Consider the following 13,712-nt stretch of genomic DNA (forward strand, 5'->3'; position numbering starts at 1 on the left):
CCCGTCTCTACTAAAAAATACAAAAAACTAGCCGGGCGAGGTGGCGGGCGCCTGTAGTCCCAGCTACTCAGGAGGCTGAGGCAGGAGAATGGCCTGACCCCGGGAGGCAGAGCTTGCAGTGAGCTGAGATCCGGCCACTGCACTCCAGCCTGGGCGGCAGAGCGAGACTCCGTCTCAAAAAAAAAAAAAAAAAAAAAAAAAGTTATTTGGTCAGACTTGGTGGCTCATGCCTGTAATCGCAGCACTTTGAGAGGCTGAGGCAGGAGAATTGGTTGAGCCCAGGAGTTCAAAACCAGCCTGGGCAACATACTGAGACCCTGTCTCTATTAAATAAAGAGAAAATATTTTTTTAAAAGTTAACTTTTCCATTTTAAAATAGTGAGTCCAAATGTGTTTGTATTTGTTTGTATACACACAAACATACACACACAAACTCAGAAAAATATATAACTAGAACCTATGCAATGAAAGTGGCATATGGGATAGAGTGGGATGGGAACTTAACTATAATTTTTTTTGAACATACAAATGTATTAACTATTCAAAAAGCTAAATTTAAAAATGTTATCTGAAGCAAATATAGCATCATTAAGATTTGCCAAACCTAGAAGATAATTAGGGAATACTGGCAGCATTATTCTCTCCACTTTTCTTTCTCTCTTTTTTTTTTCTTCTTCTTCTTTAAGACGGTCTCACTTTGTTGCTGAGGCTGGAATGCAGTGGTGCAATCACAGCTAGAATCAGGTGATCCTCTCTTCCCAGCCTCCCAGGTAACTGGCACTACAGGCTCACACCACCGCACCCAGCTAATTTTTTTTTATTTTTTATTTTTTGAGACGGAGTCTTGTTCTGTCGCCCAGGCTGGAGTGCAGTGGCGCGATCTCGGCTCACTGCAAGCTCCGCCTCCTGGGCCCACGCCATTCTCCTGCCTCAGCCTCCCGAGTAGCTGGGACCACAGGCGCCCGCCACCGCGCCCGGCTAATTTTTTGTATTTTTGGTAGAGACGGGGTTTCACCGTGTTAGCCAGGATGGTCTCGATCTTCTGACCTTGTGATCCGCCTGCCTCAGCCTCCCAAAGTGCTGGGATTACAGGCGTGAGCCACCGCGCCCGGCCCCAGCTAATTTTTTAAATTTTTTGTAGAGACAGGAGTTTCACCATGTTGCCCAGACTGGTCTCCAACGCCTGGGCTCCAGCTGCTTTTCTGTAGCATGATGAAACATTTTATTAAAAATTTAAAAAGCGAGGCTGGGTGTGGTGGCTCATACCTGTAATCCCAGCACTTTGGGAGGCCAAGGTGGGTGGATCACCTGAGTTCGAGACCAGCCTGGCCAACATGGTGAAACCCCACCTCTACTAAAAATACAATAATTACCCAAGTGTGGTGGGTGCCTTCCTGTAATCCTAGCTACTCCAGAGGCTGAGGCGGGAGAATCGCTTGAACCCGGGAGGGGGAGATTGCAGTGAGCCAAGATTGCACCACTGCACTCCAGCCTGAGCCATACAACTAGACTCTGCCTCAAAAAAAAAGAAGTTTAAAAAGCACTGACTCCCGGATGTCGAGGCTGCAGTGAGCCGTGATCACGCCACTGCACTCCAGCCTGGGTAACAGAGTGAGACCCTGTTTCAGAACACACACACACACACACACACACACACACACACAAAGATAGAAAGTAAATTACCAATTTGTCTAAAATTATGTATGCACGTGTATCTATGTGTCACATTTCCTTTATTTTATGGTTTTATTTCTATACTTGTGAGATAACATATATCAATATTCAACAATTAATAAAATTAACATAAATTTGGTTTTTTGTCGTTCTTGAGACAGAGTCTTGTTCTGTCGCCCAGGATGGAGTGCAGTGGTGCAATCTTGGCTCACTGCAGCCTCGATCTCTTGGGTTCAAGAGATTCTCTGCCTCAGCCACTCGAATAGCTGGGATTACAGGCATGCACCACCATGTCCAGCTGATTTTGTATTTTTTTGTATTTAGTAGAGATGGGGTTTCACCATGTTGGTCAGGCTGGTCTCAAACTGACCTCAAGTGATCCATCTGCCTCAGCCTACCAAAGTGCTGGGATTACAGGCGTGAGTCACCGCACCAGGCCTAAAAGTAATGTGAATTTGAATGAGAAATGTCTGTTTCAGTAGTCTGAATTATTGAGACAAGAGGCATTCTTTTAATTATCCAGGTAAGTTTATATACTATACTTTTTGACTAATAAAGTAAATGTAAAAGCACTCTGAGAAGTTAAAAAAAGTTATACACCTTCCCCACATTGCCCCCCGCCTGCCAAAAACGAACAGAGCAGATACTCTTGAAGGTTTAAATCTCAGTTCCATCATTTACTGTTTGGTGACTTTTAACTCTGATTCAGTTTCCTTTTTTTTTTTTTTTTTTGATCACCTGAGTTGGAGTGCAGTGACACTGTAACCGTGAACTCCTGATCTCAGGTGATCTTCCTAACTAGGCCTCCCAAAGTCCTGGGATTATAGACATGAGTCACCCCACCTAACGCAGTTTCCTCATAGAGTTGTAAGGAGGACTAAAAAACAATATTTAATGGCATGTTACTGTAGTATCGCAGCTACTTCAGTCTGAGGCAGGAGGATTACTTGAGCCCAGGAGGTCAAGGCCAGCCTGAGCAACAGGGACATCCTATTCCTAAAAAATAAAAATAAGTGTAAAAGACATTAATATGTTTTCTATAATTATCCATATGATTTTTAGAATGTTTCACCCTTTTAGAAAATGTAAAGATTTCGGCTGGGCATATTGGCTCACACCTGTAATCCCACCACTTTGGGAGGCTGAAACAGTGGGATTGATTAAGCCTAGGAGTTCCAGACCAGCCTGGGCAACATGGTGAATGAAACCCCATCGCTACAAAAAAGTAAGAAAAGAAAATGTAAAGATTTTGTTAAGTAATTGTTTGTTGTTTTATCTGAGTTACAACGACAGTTGTAAGTCATTAATATTGTCAATAACTAATTGTTCACTGGATGCAGTGGCTCTTGCCTGTAATCTCAGCACTTTGGGAGACCAAGGCAGGTGGATTACTTGAGGACAGGAGTTCAAGACCAGCCTGGCCAAAATAGTGAAATACCGTCTCTACTGAAAAAACAAAAATTAGGCCTGATGCAGGTGGCTCAGTCCTGTAATCCCAGCACTTTGGGAGGCCAAGGTGGGCAGATCAGCTGAGATCAGGAGTTCAAGACCAGCCTGGCCAACATGGTGAAACCTCGTTTCTACTAAAAATACAAAATTAGCCCGTTGTGGTGGTGGGTGCCTGTAATCCCAGCTACTGGGAAGGCTGAGGCAGGAGAATCGCTTGAACCCAGGAGGCGGAGGTTGCAGTGAGCCGAAATTGCACCACTGTACTCCAGCCTGGGCTACGGAAGGAGACTCCATCTCAAATCAATAAATAAGAATTAGCTGGGCATAGTGGCACACACCTGTAATCCCAGCTACGTGGAAGGCTGACGAATGAGGATCACTTGAATCTGGGAGGCGGAGGCTCTAGTGAGCAGAGATCATGCCACTGCATTTCAGCCTGGGCAACAGAGTGAGACTCTGTCTCAAAAAAAAAAGATTAAACTGAACCTTTTAGTACCTTGTTCAGATGTATCCAAAACCTAGAAGTTTAGGATCATTACTAAGTATTCCTTATTCTCTTTTCATTTTTCATAACCTTTCTATTGTAATTTTTTTTTTTTTTTTGGAGATGGAGTCTCGCTCTGTTGCCCAGGCTGGAGTGCAATGGCCCCACCTCCACTCACTGCAACTTCTGCCTCCCAGGTTCAAGAGATTCTCCTGCCTCAGCCTCCCAAGTAGCTGGGATTACAGGCATGTGCCACCACGTCCAGCTAATTTTGTGTTTTTAGAAGACACGGGGTTTCTCCATGTTGGTCAGGCTGGTCTTGAACTCCCAACCTCAGGTGATCCACCTGCCTCAGCCTCCCAAAATGCTGGGATTACAGGCGTGTGGGAGGCCCTAGAGCTCAGGAGTTTCAGATCAGCCTGGGCAACACACTGAAACTCCATCTCGTGCCTGGCCTATTTATTTATTTATTTATTTATTTATTTATTTATTGCAATGGAGTCTCACTCTGTTGCCCAGGCTGGAGTGAAGTGGCTCAATCTCAGCTCACTGCAACCTCCGCCTCCCAAGTTCAAACAATTCTCCTACCTCAGCTTCCTGAGTAGCTAAGATTACAGGTGCCCGCCTCCATGCCCAGCTAATTTTTGTATCTTTAGTGGAGATGGGGTTTCATCATGTTGGGCAGGCTGGTCTCGAACTCCTGACCTCAGGCAATCCACCCGGCTTGACCTCCCAAAGTGCTGGGATTGCAGGCATGAGCCACCACGCCTGGCTTATAAATAGTTTTTTGTTGTTGTTGTTTTCTTTTTTTTTTTGAGACGGAGTCTCGCTCTGTCGCCCAGGCTGGGGTGCAGTGGCTGGATCTCCCCTCACTGCAAGCTCCGCCTCCCAGGTTCACGCCATTCTCCTGCCTCAGCCTCCCGAGTAGCTGGGACTATAGGCACCCGCCACCTCGCCCGGCTAGTTTTTTGTATTTTTTAGTAGAGACGGGGTTTCACCGAGTTAGCCAGGATGGTCTTGATCTCCTGACCTTGTGATCCACCCGTCTCGGCCTCCCAACGTGCTGGGATTACAGGCTTGAGCCACCGCCCCTGACCTGTAAACAGTTTTATACTGTTAAACAAAATAGTGAGAGGACATTGCTATGGACTAACCTCCCACACTAGGCCTGAACAGGCCAGACCAAATCAAAATGGAGTCACTCTGAGCCAGTTCTGGTTCTGAGGGCTGCCCAATTCACAATTGTTCTTTGTTCTTTCCTCAGTTCAACTGTGCTAAATATCATCTGCTTCAAGTTTCTATTTTATTTATTTATATTTTGAGACACAGTCTCACTCTGTTGCCCAGGCTGGAGTGCAGTGGCATAATCATGGTTCACTGAAGCCTTGACCTTTTTGGGCACAGGTGATCCTCCCACCTCAGCCTCCCCAGTAGCTGGGACCACAGGCATGCGCCACAGCACCCAGCTAATACAGAGATAGAGTTTCAATGTATTGCCCAGGCTGGTTTGAAACTCCTGAGCTCTAGTGATCCACCCACCTTGGCCTCCCAAAGTGTTGGGATTATAGGCATGAGTCACTGCGCCTGGACTGTGTTTTTTTTGAGACGGAGTCACACTCCATCGCTCAGGCTGAAATGCATTGGCGCAATCTCAGCTCACTGCAACCTCTGCCTCCTGTGTCCAAGCAATTCTCCCACCTCAGCCTTTTGAGTATCTGGAATTACAGGCACGTGCCACCAAAAGAAAGAAATTCTTGAGAATAGGTAATTTATAAAGAAAGCAGACTTTTTTTTTTTTTTTTTTTTTTTGAGATGGATTCTCACTCCGTCACCCAGGCTGGAGTGCAGTGGCATGATCTTGGCTCACCACAACCTCCACCTCCTGGGTTCAAGCTGTTCTCCTGCCTCAGCCTCCCAAGTCGCTGGGATTACAGGCATGCACCACAACGCCCAGCTAATTTTTTTTTTTTTTTTGTATTTTTAGTAGTGATGGGGTTTCACCATGTTGCCTAGGATGGTCTCCAACTCCTGACCTCAAGTGATCCACCTGTCTCGGCCTCCCAAAGTGCTGGGATTACAGGCGTGAGCCACCACGGCTGGCTAAGAAAGCAGGTTTAACTGGCTCATGGTTCTGCATACTTCTGGCACCAGCTCCTGGGCAGGCATCAGGAAGCTTACAATAATGGCAGAAGGAGAAGAGAGAACAGGTATGTCATATGGTGAAAGCAGGAGCAAGTGTGAGAGAGTGAGTGGGGAGGTGCCACATGCTTTTAAATGACCAGATCTCTTGAGAACTCACTATCTTGAAAACAGCACCACCGGGTGCGGTGGCTCACGCCTGTAATCCCAGCACTTTGGGAGGCCGAGGCAGGTGGATCACGAGGTCAGGAGATCAAGACCATCCTGGCTAACACGGTGAAACCACATCTGTACTAAAAATACAAAAAATTATCCGGGCGTGGTGGTAGGTGCCTGTAGTCCCAGCTACTAGGGAGGCTGAGGCAGGAGAATGGTGTGAACCCGGGAGGCGGAACTTGCAGTGAGCTGAGATTGCGCCACTGCACTCCAGCCTGGGCAACAGAGTGAAACTCTGTCTCAAAAAAAAAAAAAAAAGAAAAAGAGCACCAAGCCATGAGGGATCCACCCCCATGGCCCAAACACTTCCCACCAGGCCCCCCTCCAGCACTGGGGATTACAATTCAACATGAGATTTGGGCAGGGACAAATATCCAAACCATATCAACATGCTACAGAGAAATCTTTCTTTTATTTTTTTTGAGACAGAGTCTTGCTCTTGTTGCCCAGGCTGTATGTAGTTCAGTGATGCGATCTCAGCTCACTGCAGCCTCCGCCTCCCGGGTCCAAGCAATTCTCCTGTCTCAGCCTCCTGAGGAGCTGGGATTACAGACGCGTACCACCACGCCCAGTTAATTTTTGTATTTTTAGTAGAGACGGGGTTTCGCCATGTTGGCCAGGCTGGTCTTGAACTCCTGACCTCGTGATCTGCCCACCTTGGCTTCCCAATGTGCTGGGATTACAGGCGTGAGCCATCATGCCCGACCAAGAAATCTTTCATGAAGGAAAGAGTAAAGACAAGCAACCAAAAAGGACAAGGACCCTCTAAAGTTCCACTGAAAAATCAACTTGCAAAAGGCAGATTAATACGAGAAAAGGAATACAAATGTATTTAACATGTATACACTGGGGCATTCCGAATGAAGACCCAAAGATACAGGGTAAAATATTTTTATGCTTGGGTTCAACAAAGTATGGAGAGGCATGTAGAAATATAATAGGAGGCTCACACTTGTAATCCCAGCACTTGGGAGGCCGAGGCAGGCAGATCACTTGAGGTCAGGAGTTTGAGACCAGCCTGACTAACATGGTGAAACCCCGTCTCTACTAAAATACAAAAATTAGCTGGGTGCGGTGGCAGGTGCCTGTAATTCCAGCTACTCAGGAGGCCGAGGCAGGAGAATCACTTGAACCCGAGAGGCAGAAGTTGCAGTGAGCTGAGATCACGTCACTGCATTCCAGTCTGGGTGACAAGAGTGAAACTCCATCGCAAAAAAGAAAGAAAAGAAAGAAAAGAAAGAAAAGAAAGAAAGAAAGAAAGAAAGAAAGAAAGAAAGAAAGAAAGAAAGAAAGAAAGAAAGAAAGAAAGAAAGAAAGAAAGAAAATTGGAGAAAAAGGCATTCAAACCAGAGCAACTGTGTCTTGAATAAGGGCTGAAGTAAAATGAAGATGAGACCTGTTGGGCTGCATTCCTAGTAGGTTAGGCATTCTTTGTCTCAAAATGAGATAAGAGGTCAACAGGACTGGTATTGCAAGAGACAGGTCATACCTGCTGTTTACCTGCTGGTAAAACAGGATATGGTAACAAAAGCCGGCTAAAATCCACCAAAATCAAGACGGTGGCGAAAGTGACCTCTGGTTGTCCTCACTGCTCATAATACACTTACTCTAATACATTAGCATGCTAAAAGATACTCCCACTAGTGCCAGGACAGTTCACAAATGCCATAAAAATGTCTGGAAGTTACCCTATATAGTCTAAAAAGGGGAGGAACCCTCCATTCTGGGAATTGCCTGCCCCTTTCCCAGGAACCTCATGTTTAATCCACCCGTTTAGTATATGATCAATAAATAACCGTAAATATACTCAGTCAAGCAGCCCAAGCTGCTGCTCTACATATTCTTTTTTTTTTTTTTTTTGAGATGGAGTCTTGCTCTGTCGCCCAGGCTGGAGTGCAGTGGCAAGATCTCGGCTCACTGCAACCTCTGCCTCCTGGGTTCAAGCAATTCTCTTGCCTCAGCCTCCTGAGTAGCTGGGATTACAGGCGCGTGGCACCATGCCTGGCTAATTTTTGTATTTTTAGTAAAGACGGGGTTTCACCATGTTGGTCAGGCTGGTCTCGAACTCCTGACCTCGTGATCTGCCCGCCTCGGCCTCCCAAAGTGCTGGGATTACAGGCATAAGCTACCGTACCCAGCCTGCTCTGCATATTATTTTAGTTTTTTAACTTTCTTAATAATCTTGCTTTCACTTTATGGACTTGCCCCAAATTCCTTCTTGCACAAGATCCAAAAACTCTCTCTTGGGGTCTAAATTAAGACTACGTTCCAGTAATATCTCCCTGGTGAACACAAAGGGACAATGTTAGAGAATGCCCCTACCCAAAAGAAATAGACTGCAGCATGAATTGGCCGCCTCTGGGTAAGTGGTGGAGTACATTTTATCCCAGGTAAAAGGCAGAATTGAGTTAGAGGCCCAATTTAGGAGAGGTGGAGTCCCTCCTAAAAAAAAAAAAAAACGGGGTTGGCCAGGCGTAGTGGCTCACACCTGTAATCCTAGCACTTTGGGAGGCCGAGGCAGGCAGATCATGAGGTCAAGAGTTTGCAACCAGCCTGGCCAACATGGTGAAACCCTGTCTCTACCGAAAATACAAAAATTAGCCAGGCATGGTGGTGGGCACCTGTAGTCCCAGCTACTCAGAAAGCTGAGACAAGAGGATCACTTGAACCTGGGAGGCAGAGGTTGCAGTGAGCCGAGATGGTGCCACTGTACTCCAGCCTGGGCAAAAGAGTGAAATTCTGTCTCAAAAAATAAAGCACATTAGGCTGGATGTGGTGGCTCACGCCTGTAATTCCAGCACTTTGGGAGGCCGAGTCAGGAGGATCACAAGGTCAGGAGATCGAGATTATCCTGGCTAACATGGTGGAACCTCGTCTCTACTAAATTAAAAAAAAAAAAAAAAAAAAAATTAGCCAGGTGTGGTGGCTTGCGCCTGTAGTCCCAGTTCCTTGGGAGGCTGGGGCAGGAGAATTGCTTGAACACAGGAGGCAGAGGTTGCAGTGAGCCGAGATTGCACCATTGCACTCTAGCCTGGGCAACAGAGTGAGACTCTGTCTCAAAAAAAAAAAAAGAAAAAAAGAAAAAGAATAGAAATTCCAAGGAAGCGGTTGACTATGTGTGTCCAAAATGCAGGGAGAGAAGTCCAGGGTGGCAGTAATAAAATTGGAGGCCCATTGGCTGGGCATGGTGGGTCACACCTGTAATCCCAGCACTTTGGGAGGCCAAGACAGGTGATCACCTGAGGTCAGGGGTTTAAGACCAGCCTAGCCAATATGATGAAACACCATCTCTACTAAAAATACAAAATTAGAAATACGTGCTGGTGGGCACCTGTAATTCCAGCTACTTAGGAGGCTGAGGCAGGAGAATCACTCAAAATGGGGATGCAGAGATTGCAATGAACCAAGATCATGCCACTGCACTCCAGCCTGGGCAACACAGCAAGACTCTGCCTCAAAAAAAAAAAATATATATATATATATATATTTATATATATAATATATATATCTGTTGATGTTTTTGAAGAAAATAAATTAGTATATCTATATGGACAGAAAAAATCAAACGATACAAACAATAGACACACAAAAGCAAAATGAAAGATTTTCTTCCCATTTAGCAAGTCTGTCTTTCTTTTTTTCTTTTCTTTCTTTCTTTATTTTTTTTAAGATGGAATCTCGCTGTGTCACCCAGGCTGGAGTGCAGTGGCATGATCTCAGCTCACTGCAACCTTCAACTCCCGAGTTCAAGGCATTTCTCCTGCCTCAGCCTCCAAAGTAGCTGGAACTACAGGCACCCGCCACCACACTTGGCTAACTTTTGTATTTTTAGTAGAGATGGGGTTTCACTATGTTGTCCAGGCTTATCTTGAAATCTTGACCTCGTGATCTGCCTGCCTCGGCCTCCCAAAGTGCTGGGATTACAGACATGAGCCACCACACTTGGCCAGTAAGTCTTTCTAAATATAATCACTGTAAACAATTTTTTATGTTTTTTTCCAAGAATAAAAAGCACATTACTTTGTGTTTCTATTTTGTTATTATGAGTAATGCTGAACCAAATGTCCCTGTTATACATAAATCTTTGTACTTTTTTTTTTTTTTTTTTTGACTCAGAGACTCGCTCTGCTGCCTAGGCTGGAGTGCAGTGGCGTGATCTCGCCACAACATCTGTCTCCCAGGTTCAAGCAATTTTCCTGCCTCAGCCTCCCGAGTAGCTGGGACTATAGGTGTGCGCCACCATACCTGGCTAATTTTTGTATTTTTAGTAGAGATGAGGTTTCACTATGTTGGCTAGGCTGGTCTCGAACTCCTGACCTTGTGATCTGCCTGCCTCAGCCTCCTAAAGTGCTGAGATTGCTGGCATGAGACACCATGCCTAGCCTAAATCTTTGTACATCTTGGATTATTCCCCTAAAATAAATTTCTAAATTTGAACTATATACATCATGGGCATTATAGGAAATTGCTTTTTTAAAAAATAGTCTATAGACCGGGCATGGTGGCTCATGCCTGTAATCCCAGCACTCTGGGAGGCCGAGGCGGGAGGATCACTTGAGCTCAGGAGTTTGAGACCAGCCTAGGCAACATAGCAAGACCTCATCTTTACAAAAAAAAAAAAAAAAAGCGCTGGGTATGGTATCACACACCTGTAGTCCCAGCTACTTGGGAGGCTGACACAGAAGGAGTTCCAGGCTGAGACTTGAGCCTGGAAGTTATAGGCTATAGTGAGTCATGATTGTGTTACTGTTCTCCAGCCTGGGTGACAGAGTAAGACCCTGTCTCAAATAAATAAACAAAATAAAAATATAGTCTATAAACTAAGTTTGAATAGCATCTAGATTTGCCAGTTTCTGTGTGTGGCCCCAAATCCATAGAACTCAAAAGAAGTGTGGATTATGATATATCCAAATATATTGAATTTATGCAAAATATGGCTTGCTATAACTTGAAATTGAAGGTGAGTATCAAAATTGCAGAAATATATGGTAGACAAAGGAAAAATAATCATATTATTGTTATTTTTTGGCATAATCAAGACCTTTAATAGAGATACTTGAAAATGTCCTAGCCAAACAAACCTACTAACAATTGATAAAACTAATTTTACCTATCTACTCTTTGGCAAGATACCAGAGACTTTTTAAAAGATCATGGGTCTGGCAATCAGATGATGTCCCTGTTCTAACCCTAACTAGCTGTGTGACCTTGGAGGACATCACTGAACTCTCTGAAGCTGAATTTTCCTATTTATAAAGTGGGCTGCCTGAACACTAGGACCTCTAAAATTCAGCTCTAAAATTCTAAGATGAATTCAGTCTCCCACTCTTTAAATGCAAAAGCCGCATCTCAGGTGCCAGTCTAGGATCCAGTCACAAAGGTCTATCTATTTAGAGAAAGCATAGGGCCGGGCGCGGTGGCTCACGCCTGTAATCCCAGCACTTTGGGAGGCCGAGGCGGGCGGATCACAAGGTCAGGAGATCGAGACCACGGTGAAACCCCGTCTCTACTAAAAATACAAAAAATTAGCCGGGCGCGGTTGTGGGCGCCTGTAGTCCCAGCTACTCGGGAGGCTGAGGCAGGAGAATGGCGTGAACCCGGGAGGCGGAGCTTGCAGTGAGCCGAGATCGCGCCACTGCACTCCAGCCTGGGCCACAGAGGGAGACTCCGTCTCAAAAAAAAAAAAAAAAAAAAAAAAAAAAGAGAAAGCATAGAGGGGAGCAAGGATAAATAGCCGCATGGTTCAGCAGTAATCATAATGACACAACAATGTGATCATTATAATAACAATAACAAGTTTATATTTTATGAGGCTGTACAATTAAAGCAATCTGGCACATTGCACAGAAGAGATTCCTTGCTCCCTGGGAGTATATAAATAAAGTACAAAATGCATGAAGGTACCAATAATAATAGTTCACAATATCTTAAAATATACACAAACTCAGGACTATGTGCCATGTATAGTGCATTATTGGAGAGGAAACCTTTTCATGCAAATTCTCAGCTCTCTATAAGTTGACCTGCCCCTGAGCAAGAAGGAATTATAAAAAGACCGATAAACTTTATCATGGCTCTGCTGTATAGCTCCTACATGCTCTTATTATTATAGTTCCCTGATCACTGTAGCTCAAATCGTGATTCTCATTTTACATTTCCTGCTTGTAATCTTTGCAAAGCACTTGGCAGGAAACGGATCATGCAGGGGTTTTCCATTGAGTGGAGGAAAGCATGAGGGAAAAACAAAAAACGACAACAAAAAACCCCAATTATGACATGTATTTGAATGAATGTCCTGGGAAAGAGATTTGAGATTTGTTTACTCTCAAATCAGACTTGGAAATAAGAATATCCGGGATCCTGGACTGTGATTTCAAAGGAAGTCAAGCTTCTTTCTCCACAGCTGCCCTCGAGGAAGCTGGTATGTCCTGAGTATATCTTCTTTCACCATGCTATCCAAGGGTAAAAAGCAAAATACCACAGTACCACGTTTGCCAAGCCAGAATGAGGTCCCTACCCTGACTCCCATCAAAAAACAGGTGCTGGATCTGACATCCTGTATGGTTTAAGCCACATCCTTAGAGAGCAATTGAAATTGCATCATCTTTCACCTTGTTGAGGCATCTTTTCCTTTAAATAAAGGGCACGGGACCATTAAAAGTGGCTCTCAAAATAACCTAGTGGTTTCATTGCATTCAGAATGTTGGACATCAGGAACTGAGGAAGCGGATGTCCTTGGTGGGGGGTGGGAGGGGAGGAGGGCCGACTGGGGCGTGGGGCGGGGTGCAGAGGGGATAGTAATATCACTCTTTGCACTGTGACTCTTCACTCAGTTACTCAATAGGAACAGCTGCCAAACTCATAGGAGCTTAAAAATCCAGACAATGGATTTAAAAGCAGTTGATACAGAGCCAGAGTTCTTTCAAGATTAAAGTATAGAAAAATGTGGTATTAAAATAAGAAAAAAAGTAAAGTGGAATTTCTTCATGTGAAATAACTTGTTTGCAATGAGCAAGTTTTTTTTTTTTACTTTGAATTTTCCAACTGAACTTTTCATAATAAAAGAATAAAAGATCTTAATTAGTAAGGAAGCAAATGTGGACCTGCCACTAAAATAAAACTCTTCAACTGATAATATCATAAACCTCACTGATCCTATAATATCAACTGCATGTGAATATGCCCGAAAGTGTATCAAGCAAGGCCAGGCGTCGTGGCTCACACCTGTAATCCCAGTACTTTGGGAGGCCAAGGCACGTGGATCACTTGAGGCCAGGAGTTTGAGACCAGCCTGGCCAACATGGTGAAACCTCATCTCTACCAAAAATACAAAAATTAGCCAGGTGTGGTGGCACATGCTGGTAATACCAGCTACTCGGGAGGCTGAGGCACGAGAGTTGCTTGAGCCCGGGAGGCAGAGGTTGCAGTGAGCTGAGATCTTGCCATTGCACCACTGCACTGCAGGCTGGGCAACAGAGGGAAACTGTCTCAAAAAAACAAAAAAAAAAAAAGGCCGGGCGCGGTGGCTCAAGCCTGTAATCCCAGCACTTTGGGAGGCCGAGACGGGCGGATGACGAGGTCAGGAGATCCAGACCATCCTGGCTAACACGGTGAAACCCCGTCTCTACTAAAAAATACAAAAAACTAGCTGGGCGAGGTGGCGGGCGCCTGTAGTCCCAGATACTCGGGAGGCTGAGGCAGGAGAATGGCGTAAACCCGGGAGACGGAGCTTGCAGTGAGCTGAGATCCG

This window comes from Macaca fascicularis, chromosome 7 (genome assembly GCF_037993035.2).
Source record: "Macaca fascicularis isolate 582-1 chromosome 7, T2T-MFA8v1.1".
Lineage (NCBI taxonomy): Eukaryota > Metazoa > Chordata > Mammalia > Primates > Cercopithecidae > Macaca > Macaca fascicularis.